Source organism: Gavia stellata, chromosome 3 (genome assembly GCF_030936135.1).
Source record: "Gavia stellata isolate bGavSte3 chromosome 3, bGavSte3.hap2, whole genome shotgun sequence".
Classification (NCBI taxonomy): Eukaryota; Metazoa; Chordata; class Aves; order Gaviiformes; family Gaviidae; genus Gavia; species Gavia stellata.
In genome coordinates, this window is record NC_082596.1 from 48,848,558 (window position 1) to 48,863,087 (window position 14,530).

Here is a 14,530-nt window from a genome sequence, read left to right on the forward strand (position 1 = left end):
GCGCCACCGCCTCGGGCCGCCCGCGAAGGCAAATGGGGGTGGCCCCTCCAGGGGCGCACAAGTACCCGCGGGTGGGCGGAGTGTGCCGAGGGGGCAGCCGCGCCGCGCCGGGAAGAGGCAGGCGGTGCCCGGCGTGCCCCAGCCCCGCCCGGCCCGGCCCGGCCCGGCCCGCCCTCGGGGCGTCCGGCCGGCGGCGGGGAGCCCCGTGCGCCGCCCCGCCGGGCTCTGCCCGCGGGAGGCCGCGGGGGCTGCTGAGGGGCGCGGCGGTGCCGCCGGCGCAGCCCGTCGGGCGGGCGGGCGGGCGCCATTCCCCTGGAGCTTTCAAAGTTTCATTTTTATTCCCCCCCGTCCGCCAAGAAAAGCGAGCTGGAGCGTGTAGGAGGCATGAAGAGCGACTGTGACAACAAAACCTTAAGCTAACGAGCAATTGATAGGGGGAAATGCTTCTCGTGGGAAAATAAAAATGTGAGTTGTTTTAGCATAACCTTCCCTGTAGTCTTCTTTTTAATACGCTCCGAGCCATATCTTTCCTACACTCATCCGGCAGAAATCTTTCCTGGATACACCTGATTAATTGGTGCTTACGAAGGCATTGCTGATTTTTCATGATGGCGAAACAATTAAATATACTTCTCGTACATCCTGTCTTCTCTGAGGCACTTACTTACCTCATTAATCTGTCTAAGATCACACTCCATTGTCGTAAATAATTTCTGAAGCGGCTGGTTGTGATACTATGTGTGGTACTATTAGGGTTCGGCGAGGGAACCGGCCTTATAGGAGTCTTTCCAATTACATTATGTCCCCTTATTACTGTTGTAACAGTGTACAATAAATAATTCCACATTGCGTGTGATATTAGTTGCAACAATTATAATTATATGGGGATCACAAGAGAAACTGTTTTACCTCATATTTTATTCTGAAGTTATGTGTATCTATTTGTATCATTTACTTAGAATAGCACAAGTTCAGGAGTTTGCTGATACCCTTGCATTAATATAATTTTTTTAATTTAATGAAGAAAAAAAAGGCAGAAACAAAGAAACCAATGCACACGAAATGTACAGTATTAAGGGTTTCCATATTCTGTCTTGGTTCTGTCACTGAGTCACTGTGCTGGACTGATCACTTTGTAACCGAACAGTAATGTTCGAACAGCAATGTTTGCACAAGAATACACCCTGAGATCCCCCGAGGATCTTCTTCAGGGTCCCAAGGGCAGGGGTGTCCTTTGGTACTGTTTTAACAGCCGATGTAGCTAATGCAGCTACTGTCAGTAAAAGCAGTGTGAAATTCTCTTTTAGTAATTCCTGTTTGAGATAAGTGAGGCAGAGCATGTCTTGGAGAGGCTTCATATTACACTGTCTTCAATATGGTGATTTAGAAGTAGATTCTGATTCTAGCTGTATATTACATTTCCTAGCCTGATGGTTAAACATAACTTGAAAGTATTTCTTTACATCAAAAGGCTGCAAGAGAAGAACCTTGATTTGCAACTTGCTTCTTAATCTGTAACTAAGCCTCCTGGAATTCTGAAAAAGGTTTTGGTTGCCTATCCAACACACTGTTAATGAGGTGTTAGTAAATACTTATATTTACAACTATTTGCCAATTTTTTAATGCTGACATGATAGAGTAAAAAGCTAATTTAATTTCCTTTGAAAAATCCTTAGCACTGATTTCCTTTTGAAGTTACCTATGTGTTTATGGGAGGAATGAGTAGAATTGTCTCTTCTTCACAGACCTCAATAGCCACAGAGAGACAAATTATTTTGCCAGAGTTTAGACGTCTGTTCTTATGTTGTTTATAACCTTCCCATGGGTCAGCTACATGTCCTGCACATCCTACAACACCCTCAGTCATCATAAAAAAGTGTGGGGCTTTTTTTTTACTTAGTTCCCTTGTATGGAAAACTTCTATTATTCATATTTTACAGAAATAATTTGCTTGATGTTATGAAATAAAGGTCAAACAGTATCAATTTGTTTCTAACACAGCTAGTAACTGTGTTGCCGACCACTGAAGTTGAATTTCTTTCTCCCTTTCCTCCACTTTAATCTGGAAGCTGCTAAACACTCATCCTCCCACAACCAAGCTGCAGTTCTGCCCCTAAAATCAGCTTGCATGGGAGGATCCATGATGCATTAGATCTTTGTCTTCCCTCCCGGAGACAGCGGCAGTTCAGAGTTCACCGGCACTGCATAACAAAGAGGAAGTTCATCTTCGCTTTTCAAACCGTAAAAGCAGCTGAGCCCTTCAGTGCCTGGTGAAGAAAGGGGCTTTCCAAGGTGTGAGGTGTGCACCAGGTCGCTCTTTTCACAAAGTACAAACATCTGTCTAAGTTCTCTTGGTAAGCTTTTAACAGCAAATAAATCATCATCTAGAACAACCTAACTTTTCTCGGGAGGGAGAGTGCTTGCTTTCAGGGATAATAGTTGTAAGCACAAGTATTCTAGAGAGTTAGAATTGCGCCAAATGGCCTCGGCGTAAGGGACAGTGGCGGGCCTTTGGTGACTCCCCCAAAACCTTGCCTTGCCCCAGCTCTGCCTGCCACTCCCTCCTCATGCTGAGTAATGCTTTACAGCAGTGCTGGGCGACTGCTGGCTTCCCTGGGATGGAGGATAAGGACATGCTTTAGGTCAGACCAGCAGAGCCCACCTCTGCTTCTTGCAAAAGCTAAGGTAACCTTACTGTGTTTTTTGTTTTTTTTTCTAGAAAAGTAGAGTTTCGTCTTTTAGACAAGCAATTCAATCAAATGAGTCAAGAGTAGTATTTAGCAAATGGTGTTAAGATGGCAAATCCAGTGTATATTCTTAGTAATGAAATGTTGAAATTCATTTATGATTCATATGAAGCTATTATGCAAATACTTCACATTGTTTGAAAAGATGTCATTAATCTTTTCTGCATCGTTTAAAGGTTCTTTACTGCACCGTGGCCCCAGCTGCCACTTGGTTTTTTGGGAAAAGATCCCAGTAGAAAGCTGTGTATCGAGGCTGCACATGAATATATAAAAATTACATTTAGTTATTCAAAATGTAGAATGTTTAATGCATATTTAGTGAAAAAATATGCATATCACAGAGAGGGTTCCTAACCCCCGGAGACAGCTCTTGGGACCAGAGTGGTTGCATTAGGTACAGTTACCAGCCCTGAAGTGCTTGCAGGACCAGGGCCCTTGGGCGGGTGGGAAATGGACGGACTGAGGAGAGAAGTACATTAGCGACAGGGTTTGATACTGTAAGTAAACAGTTGGCACTCTCAGAACGGAGTAATTGTTTTTACCATGTGTGTTAACTGTGTTTTTGATTCTCCGTGCCTCCTGTCACGCTCCTTAAACAAATGCACGCTGTTTAGTCCCTTATAACCGCCAGGAATAACCCCCCCCTTTCTTTTGCTTTACCTCCTCTCTCTCACTCAGCTGCTTTCTCCTTATCTTTCTCTGTTCAGCTCTTTCCTCTATATCCACTCTCCTGTTTGCTGCTTGCCTGGTTTTTCTTTTCCGGTGCGGCCAGGTTGTTTAACTTTCCAGGTGCCAGCTGCAGCTGTAGAAATGAGAACGCCTGTGAGCCGTGAGCTGTGGGATTGGCGGAGCTGTAAAAAAGCCAAACCAGATCCTTGCCCTGAACACAGGCGTTTTGTTACTGTCTGACAGCATGAAATACTGTCTTTTATGTGTATGAAACAAGGAGTGGCAGAGCAACTCTTTTGTTATTTTCCTCTGCATAGCAACTGAGGCCGCTCTGAAGTTGTCTGTAGACTGTTTTTTCAGGGTAACATGACTCTCTTTCTGGGAAAACTTACATGACAGAGAGCGTTTAGGTAGATACAAATGAAGGATTGCTCTGCTGTGCAGCTGGGTAGAATAGAATAAAATAGAACAGAACGGAACAGAACAGAACAGACTAGTTCAGTCGGAAGGGACCTACAACAATCAGCCAGTTCAACTGCCTGACCCCTCCAGGGCTGACCAAAAGCTAAACCATGTTATTAAGGGCATTGTCAAAATGCCTCTTAAACACTGACAGACTTGGGGCACCAACCACCTCTCTAGGAAGCCTGTTGCAGTGTTTGACCACCCTCTTGGTAAAGAAATGTTTCCTAATGTCCAGTCTAAACCTCCCCTGGCGCAGCTTTGAACCGTTCCCATGGGTCCTATCACTGGGTACCAGGGAGAAGAGCTCAGCACCTTCCTCTCCACTTCCCCTCCTCAGGAAGCTGTAGAGAGCAATGAGGTCACCCCTCAGCCTCCTTTTCTCCAAACTAGACAAACCCAGAGTCCTTGGCTGCTCCTCATAGGACATTCCTTCCAGCCCTTTCACCAGCTTTGTTGCCCTCCTCTGGATGCATTCCAGGACCTTCACATCCTTCTTAAATTGTGGGGCCCGGAACTGCACACAATATTCAAGGTGAGGCTGCACCAACGCTGAACACAGCGGGATAACCACCTCTTTTGACCGGCTGGTTATGCTGTGTTTGATGCACCCCAGGGTGCGGTTTGCCCTCTTGGCTGCCAGGGCACACTGCTGACTCACAGTGAGCCGGCTGCAGACCAGCACCCCCAGATCCCTTTCTGCAGCACTCCTCTCCCCATTTATGCTTGTGTTTGGCAGAAGTAGAAATATCAGCCTTTTTTTGGCCCATGAATCTTAATCAATGCTGGATAAATGAACTGTATTCAACAGGAAGATTATTTTGAAAAGTTGCACCTTGGGCTATGGAAGCAATCTCTGCTGTTCTTGCTGTAATTTGTCAAGTCCAGTATCACCTGCAATGGTGCAGTACAGTTAAGCTTCCAGGGACCATAGATACAGGAATGTGGCATTCCCTGTCTCAGGAGGAAAAGCGCATTATTCTGTGATTTTTTTTCTGTCACAGTTGAGGTACGTGAGCTAATATACTTAAAATGATTGTGTATGCCTCTACACTAAGTAAGCAGGTAACCTTAGAAGGGGTTGGCTTAGCAAAAAAAGAGGTCTCCATTTTAAAAGTGAAAAACAACACAGGCACAAAACCAGATATCAACTGATCTGAAGTTTAGTCTGGAAATTAGAACAGTGGGGTCTGGGATGACTTTCAGTTGGAAATGCAAGGACAAGAATTCAACTGGGTTTTTTGGCAGACTTCAGTCAGCTCATAAAAGATTCTATAATGTGGTTGCCAGTTATCAATGGACTGGATGTGGTAACAGAGAAAGTTCCTTCAAATTTTCATAGAATCATAGAATCATAGAATGGTTTGGATTGGAAGGGACCTTTAAAGGTCATCTAGTCCAACCCCCCTGCAGTGAGCAGGGACACCTTCCACCAGATCAGGTTGCTCAAAGCCCTGTCTAGCCTGACCTTGAATGCTTCCAGGGATGGGGCATCTACAGCCTCTCTGGGCAACCTGTTCCAGTGTTTCACCACCCTCATCATAAAAAATTTCTTCCTTGCATCTAGACTGAATCTACCTTCTTTTAGCTTAAAACTAGTACCCCTTGTCCTACTGCTACAGGCCCTACTAAAAGGGCCTTTACTTCTTAAAAGGCTACTTGAAAGTTACATTGGTGTGCAACATATACATCTGAATGCTAACTGAAACCTCACCCTTGGTTGTTTCACCACAGAGTACCTTGTTGAAAACCATGCTCTTTACAAGTGTTGGCTAGCTTGTTAGAGAGTGCATGTCTGTCATATCAATAAGCGTAGGAGCTGACTGATGTGTTAGGGTATTTTTTCACTACATTTAACTCATGTTCTCAGCTGAGAGTCACCACAATACCATCCATGTGCAAAAACCACTCATTAAATTATGTTAATGATGGTATAGCAAAGAGGATGCTTTGACCTCTGGCTCTGCTTAATTGTCCTGGTAATATATCTGCACTGCATTGAGGTTACAGACTAACCCATTTGGAGCTGATAACTCTTCTAAGGCCTACCCTGAATTCGCTGCATGAATCCACAACTCACAGCCCCCCTGCAAGAAAAAGTCTTAAAATAATTCAGCTCATGTGAGCTGCAAAGAGCCATCTAAGACCACCTGAAAAGCCTTGAAGCAAAAATAACTACTCTCACCTTACACATGGACATTACCTCACATATATCTATGGTGGTGTTCATCATAAAAAAGTAAAACATTTATGAGAGAGAAATCTATTAAAGTGATACAATATACCCAAGGCTGAAAAAATGTATGGAATTAAAATTTGTTCTATCATTATTTGTAAGATTTCCTGAAGGACTGTTGTTGCAGAACTTTGTGCATTGGCTTTTATATCAATCATTCTTGTGAAGTTAGGCGGGTTGTTCTTTTCACTAAGGTACTTTGCATAGCTAAACTATCAAAAGGAAAGTTTGATTTTGAAATACAATGCCATTAGTTGTGTTTACACTAAAAAATTACGAGTGTTCTAGAATGCATATTGGGCCAAGCAAGTATTATAAGCGGTTAATAATAATAATAAATAAATTTTAATATATTAATAAAAGAATTCCAATATACCTGGAAAAGCAAAAAACCTCAGGACACAGTCTATATACATATTCTTAAATTTTCTAAGTCTCATTTATAAAGTAAGAAGGGCACTCAGGAGGAGTCACATGATTCAAGCTAATAAAGATAAACCGGTTGATCTAAAGATAAAAGGAAATCTTGGTTCCCATGTCCTCACAGAGTCCAAGAAACTTCAGTAAGGCAGAATGAATCACAAGCCCAGGGAACTGGACTAGATGATCTTTGAAGGGCCCTTCCAACCCGAACCATTCTATGATTCCATGATATTTAAAAGGTACATTAAAAAGGGCTTATGTGCTCTCTGCATTTACAGAGGGTGAGAAACTGCAAAAAGCAAAATTTAAGTAAGCTGTCAGTTGAACTTTCCAGCAGTAATTAAAGGACTTGTATCAGCTGGGAGGCTGTTGAATCCTCATTACTGGAAGATCTTAGGGTTAGGACAGCCATTTATCAGGAAAGATAGCAGTAGGGTTGATCCTGTGTTGAGTCCCTTCTGTTCCCTTTTTCATTAACAGAAGGCAATTCGACTGAATTAAACACAAACAAGTCAGATCAGACTGTGAGGTGCAGTCTCTTAAACCACTGGGCTTTCCTATTCAGCGTCTCCTGGTCATCTGAGAGGATGTAGTCAGGTGGTGTTCATTTGTGACCAGGGATGTAGGATCTGACCCTATAACTTTGTGTGCACTTGATTTTTCCTGTAATGACTTGAATGGAAGGTGCTGAGGTCTAACGTACTTCCCAGAATTAGACTTTTCTTTTTTTCCCTCTCTTTTCCCCTCTAATCCCATCACACCACACCTCCCCTTTGCCCCCCAAGGAAAAGGTCTGGATACTCTTTCACCTTCTGTTTCTCTTTTCACCTACAAATCAAAACAATAATATACATTGCCAAGAATTTGCCATATTGCCTAGTTTTACATGAACTTTGCACCTCAGCCCCTGTTCTCTTGAATATTGCTTGTGGGCTTTACGGTGAATCCTAGATTCACTCTTCACTTCTTTATGATCATAGTGTAGGGGTTTCACATGGCCAACGCTCTTTAAAAGTACTGATCACAAAAGAGGAAAGAAGTAAAGCTGTGAAGAAGACTCATGCCTGTCATCAAATATTAGTGTCAAAGGCCTGTGACAAGTGAAAATACTTTAGTCTTAGCTAAATTTAATCAAGGAAATTATTTTCAGGATAAATGAGGAAGTAACAAGCTATAGTTTCATGAGCTTAAAATATCAAGTGAGTCAATCTAGTCACAGCTGATGTCAACAGAGAGCTCAAATGAATGTAGAGTGAAAAAAATCAGCAGCAATTTGCTTTGTGGGGGAGAAAGATCTGCTCTCGACGTAGTTAACATTTTTTGGTACCTCAGTATGAGGGAAATCAGGGCATACTGTATTCAGATATTTCATTATATACAGTAACTTTGTCCTGCAAGCTCTTAATTTATGGTCTGTATAATGAAGCCAATGGAACTTTTGAGATGAAACTTTTGCTGATGATTTTGTCTGCGACATTTATGGTGTGTGGTATGGCAGAGCTTGTGATATATTACACTGAAATTCACACATATGAAGTACTGTAAAGTGCTGCAAGTCTGTCACACATTGGACCTGCCATTTTTATTCCCCAGTGGGCTTATGCAACTACTAAAAATGCAGCCGTTCTACACAGGCTTTTCTTAGAAAAATGAAATGTTAAGGATGATGCCCAAGTAGTTTTTACACACCCTAATAATATTTTCTTTTTGAAGTATAAAATTATATTGATAAGAACAATTACAGAGTTACTCTGTGAATCCCAAATGGTGATAGAACAAAATAAGAGCTGGCTCTGGTGAGACTTCTGTCAGAACGGGCCATGGACATGCACCTTTCTGTGTGGGATGGTTACAGGATGTGTATCCCACCACCTCAAAGCCACTGATATTCTGTTGAATCAAAATATGTTTTGATTTTGATGGCAAAAGGCAAAAAATCCCAAATGACCCCAGGGCTACATTGTTTTTTTCCTAATGATTACACAGCTCTGAATGTGAAAAAGTGCAAAAAATATTGGTTAACATCAGTGTTAAGACTGACAAGTTTCCATTAAGACTTGCCTGTTTCAGATGCTTTCAGATGATTCCTCTATAAAAAGTGCACATCCCTGACAATCTCCTCGAACTGAGACTAGGCAACTTTTCAAAGGTGATAAAGAAAGCTATTTGCAGTCTCTGGCAGTATTTCTGCTGAATATTTGGATTAGACTCTGAACTTGGGCATAATAAAATTGAAAGCATCCCCCGCATGACAGTGGAGCATAACTGATAAGACTTACAAGAAAAATGGGTGTATTTCTTTTCATTTGGTCTCTGAAAATGGCAATGGGAGATGCCATTTAGAAAGGGTGTGCAAGCCTGTCCATTGTTTGCAATCCATCCCCTAGTACTGACCCAGATGAGGCTATTTAGCTTGTATTTATAGACCTGTAACACATGAATTTCTCTAGTCTAAGCCCGTTGACAGTGCATCTACAGCCTGCTATGGTCATTTTTGTTCAGTAATACATTAACTAAGGAAATCAAGGAGATAACAGTTAGACTTACAAACCCAGAAACAACACAAGAAAAGCATTACTTTCCTGCTATTATGATTAAATTTTGCATGTCCAGTAGCTGTTATTTTGCTATTTATACACGAATAATTGATCTAGAGTGTATTTTACAGTCAAATGGCATTCCTTTTAATAGACATTCAGCATCAGGGACTGGAGAAGTGTCCTCTGTATGCGTGTTACAGGCACATTGCTGGCACCATATTTATATGTATTAACAAAACACCTTAACACCTGAGCATCTTACAAACATTGATGAATTTATAATCATATTCCTAAGGGGAAGAGATTAAGTTGCCATTCCCCTTTTCAAAGATAATTTACTGAAAATTCAGAAAAATTAAACAACTTACCAAGGTCCTATAAGGAGTCCTGGGGAGATCTTTGTCTCTTGAGTCCTGGTCGGGTGTCACAAGATAATTCACCTCCCTGACTACCTGAGCCTGCATTGACTGGCACATGGACAGACCCTTGCCCAGATCTTTGGTACGGGATCACTGTAAGATCAAAGCCTGTAGGTACAAAATTACTATTTATTTTACCTAGATTTTGACTGGCTTGAATCAAATCTTTAACGAATGAGTTGGAAAAAAGTCTGTAAGTAATATATATATATATTATTTTATTTTTTAGAACTTTCCTAAAAGATAGAAAAATTAAAAGGGTTAACTAAATTTGCATGTAGGCCCAACAGTGTGTGATCACTATCAAAGGTCAGGGTACGTGATGGATGTCCGTTAAGCAGCTTTTGTTTCCTAAATTGGCTTTTCATGACTATTCCATTTCAAACCTTACTGTGCTGTATCCTGAATTACAAGATGCTGTTTAACTACTGATCACAACAGGAAAATATGACAGATTTGTCATTATACAAAAGTGCATCCAAAACTGTCAATAATTGTAATTTTGTAATTTTTCTCCTTTTTGTAAGATTTCAGTGCTCTTGGAATATGAAAGAACTTAATGTCTATTGACCCATTTTTGACTTGTACATGCACTCCCATAGAGTTTTGTTTTCAACAAAAGTTGCTTGGGCATAACAAATGGTTTTGTTTAACAGAATTTTGCTTTATTCCCACTTAAGCAGGTTCTAAATACTCAGAAGATAAATGATAAATTATCTTTGTTGCACTGGAATTAGCAGTGTCGTCAGACTGATAGCAAGATCATTGCTGTAAATTGGAAGATGGACAACAATTTTTTCTAACTTAACTTCCTGAAAAGATGTTTAAATCATTATCTGAGGTATTTGTGAGGGACAAAAATCATGGTGTATGAAATACTGAGAAAGAAGGTGTCAAAATGTTAAAGCATAATAAAATAATATGTTAGACTTAGAAGTAAATATATGAGTCTCTTTTTAAAAGCAATATTTTACTGCATTCAAATAAAACCTTTTGAAAAATCTCTGTACAAAAAATCATTATTCTCATGAATACTGGCCTGGAACATTAGAAAGAAATTTGATTCAGAAATGTCAAAATGTACTGTTTTCACTTTTAGAACCAAAGTGTTTTTGCTTGGCTCAGCTCAGTTTGACCTGTATGCACTGAATGTACCTGCGATGCCTGTGCTGCCCAAATACTGTGATTCAAGTGTCTTTTGCTCTCTTTCTTCTCTGTGGCTTGTACTCCAGCGTTAATCTATAGCTCCTCTGAAGCACTGTTTCAGAATTGCAGGACAGAAGAGTATCACAGAAAAGGCCATCTAAAGAGAGAGAACAACACACAGAATGATGGCTTGAGGAAATTGTACTGTAATTCTTGTGAGACCTTACACAAGTTTCTGCTTGACAACCTAAACCAAAGTGTCTTAGTTAATTTGACACACGAAATGTTTTCACCCTCGGATGCTCTGACTTTCTAAATCAACACCTTTTGTTTCAATTTTTTTTTCTGAAGGAAAATTAAAACTAGAGTTTTCCTGCACAAACCAGCAGTTTTAAGGAAACTACATTTTCCCACTGATAAATGGAAAAAAAATATCCTGAGCCACTCTACTTAAAACATGATGTTCCAAATGATCATTTATTTTATTTTTTCAGTGCCATTCAGAAATTATTACAAACAAATCTCTAATGTTTTTATTTATGAAAACACAATAACACTGTAATATTAATGATATTTTAAATAGAATGAAAATGATGCATTTGGTTACTCAATAGTGAGGAGCATTTGAATTATGCAGTTATGTTCATCCAAGCAAAACGGTAAACTTTTTTTATTTTTGCTTAAATTGTGTGGTCTTTTCATATTACAAGTAGTAGGTGCTGCTCACAACAGTTTAAATATCTTATTTATTACCACAAAATCAGGACTGAGTAAAAAGAATCGAAACCTGCAGTTCAAATTCGGACAGTGTTCCCAAGATAGAAATCTAATGAGACCCTCAGCTTTTGGCTCTATTATTTTCTTCCATGGCAGTATACTGCTGCCAAGATCTCCATGAGCCTGTGTAAAACTGTAGAATCCTGCTCTACAAAATCCAAGTGAAAAAAGAAAGCCGTAGACTTGGTGTCGCACACCGCTGAAACTTTAATAAGAGTTTTTTGCTTGAATGGTTTAGAGCAGGATTAGTATCACTACTCAAAGTTGTCTTTCTTTCCTGAAAACCATTCATTCTTCATTATTAAACAACATGATTAAAGGTAGACAGCAAGCAGGCTTCTAAATTACAACTGAAGTAAAAGAAACAAAACTAATGTCTGTTAGTCAGGATTTAACTATATGCTATGTTTTAAGAATAAAGTTAGAAAAAGAATTTGCACAGAATTTTTAATCAAGTGAGTATTTGTTCACATCTTCAGATACATTTTTCTTCCACAATTTGCAGTAACCTAAAAATGTCCACACCTCACTGAGGAAACAATTTTAAGAAAGTTTGTAAAAATTACACAGCAATAGAAATTAATATTCAGAAATGCACTGGAAATGCGCTGAGGGATAATGTTGTGATTGCTGTTTGATATTAAAAAATGCTAGAAATCTTTCAAGAAATTGTATTAAATAGTACACTATTTATCTTTAAAAAGTTGGTAAAAGACAGTGCTAGAAGTAGACAATCACTACATAACCAAAAGCTGTACTTTTTTTTTAAAAAAATTCTCTATTAATTCTTCCCCTTTCTATTTCTGGACATGCGAGAGACCATAGTTAGTTCAGACACTCATACTTTACACAGCATTCCTGTTCAAGAGGGTCACAAAGAATTCAGCATGTGCTGCTGAAGACTAGATATTACTTTGAAGCACAATTAGGAAAAATATTTCTGATTTGTGTAAGATAATTATTGAAATATTTACAAAAGGCTTCTTTTTTTACATTTAAAAATATCTCTAATTGTCTATATTGCATAGGCTTTCTAAATGTCCAGAGAGTCATACATATTTCAAATATTTGCTTTTTTATGTAAGTAGGTGGTTAGCAAAATGAAAGGGAGCTTGTCAGCATTTTAGTGAATTTCAGCACAACTTCTCCAGATATAAAAGGATGCAGCTTTATATATTAGTACCTTTTTGCCTTCTTTAAAGAATAGTTCCAGAAACCTTACTTACAGTTGGTACATAATGTATAGGAGACCTAATCCCACTGAAGTCAATGCAATTTTAGCGATAAGATAATCAAGGCTACAGGATGAAGTAAAAATAGCAATACTTCAGATATTAGGGGGAGAGCATCTAGCACGCTCAGTTGCTTCAGAAAAAAACTTGAAGCCATGGAAGGGACCCTTTCTCGAGGTAGCCTTGGATTTGGTCATGACTCCTGGAGATTACTGGTGTTAATGGCTGTGGCATTGACTCGGAGGGCACTGCAGGTTGTCTTTGACAGCGGATCTAGTTGCATTTCCAAAAGCATCTTTTAAAAAACCTTTTCCTGACATCAGACTCAGAAACTGGTCATCCAGTTCTTCTGAGATGAGTTAATCTGGATACGCAACTGAAAGTTTCTTCTCAATTTTATGGAGTGGGAGGTTCACAGACAACTCTTAAACTTTTCACTAATGTATCCATCAAAGCTGAAGAAGCAAAATTTGAGGGAAAACTACTGATTTGGTGGTCTAGCAAAAATGCTAGTCCCTCTGTATAACTCTATTGTATTTACACTGAAGCGATGTTGCGTACACTATGGTTACTATACATATGATACAGAAGTAAAATGAGATAGATACTATATTTCCATATTTTGCTCCTTCAGATCATATTCTAAGCCACATTAAGGTATTATTAGAATAACAGAGTCCAGTAGAGCTGTTTTTGTGGGAAAATAAAAGCCAGATTTAATTAAGGTTAGAGAATCATAAAGACTTTTTCAATCAACACATTCAAATAAACTTTCAAAATATCAATGCAAAATACATTGACATATGAAATAACAATTCTCCACATTACTTATTAGGAAATTTATATTGCTCCCAAGTGTTTTTTTCTTTTCATGAAGGACTTCAGCTACCAGTGTCAGTGATACAATACTTGCTATTGCTTTCCCACATCACAAAGCTTCTAAGACTTTATTTTCTTGTCAGTATTAGAAAAGAGAACTGGCATGGTATATTGTAGCCCTCTTAATATAACCTGACATTGGAGACTTAAATGGTAGTCATAGTTTGGCACAAAAATCTGACTACTAAGAGCTCCTGGTTGTCACTGAAGTCCTTTTAGATTTAAGTAAAGCTGTAACGGTAATGGAGAAAAGATGGAGCCAACATCTTCCTGGGTGACAGCGTCAACGCGGCAGTGCCGGCTGCGGCGAATTGCTGGTCACACTCCTCGCCATGAGAGTAACAATATGGCAGGCTGTGGCAGAGTGTTTGTTTTATTGAGAACTTCAGAAAGTGATGAAAATGTATTGTGTTTATATGATTATTATTTATAACTATTGAGGGTGATGGGAGAAATGATTGAAAGTGCCGGTTTGTAGCACTCCTTGAATTACATGCAAAGTGAAGTGATGCATTTGAAAGTGCTTATTTAGTCTTGAGTTGACTAATTATTAATTACATTCTTTTCCTGTATTGTCAGTGAGGGGCTATTAACCCGAATCTACTTATTGTGGGAGATCCCTCAGCAGTACAGTTTTTTAACACTTTTTTATATGACATTAATTCATACCGATACTGTATGCACACAAGGATCCCCTCTCACTGCTCCGCTTGGTAATCGGATCTCTCTCCAAAAACATTAGTATCTGTTTGTACGCTAGTAGTGCTAGGTGGAAAGAAAGAAATAAATTTAAAGCTAACTTCAACTTTCCCTTCACTGACAAAGTCTTGCATTTGACCTTGAAACGGGGCACCCTTCGGAGATCCTCACACAAGTAGGAATCCCTGAAACTTTAGCGCTATTTCCTAGTTATAAATAATAACAATATTCTTGGTGGCTGGTGGCTAACGAGTGTTGGTGCAAATGGCGATTTCGGTAGGAAGGGGCGCCGGCAGAGGCC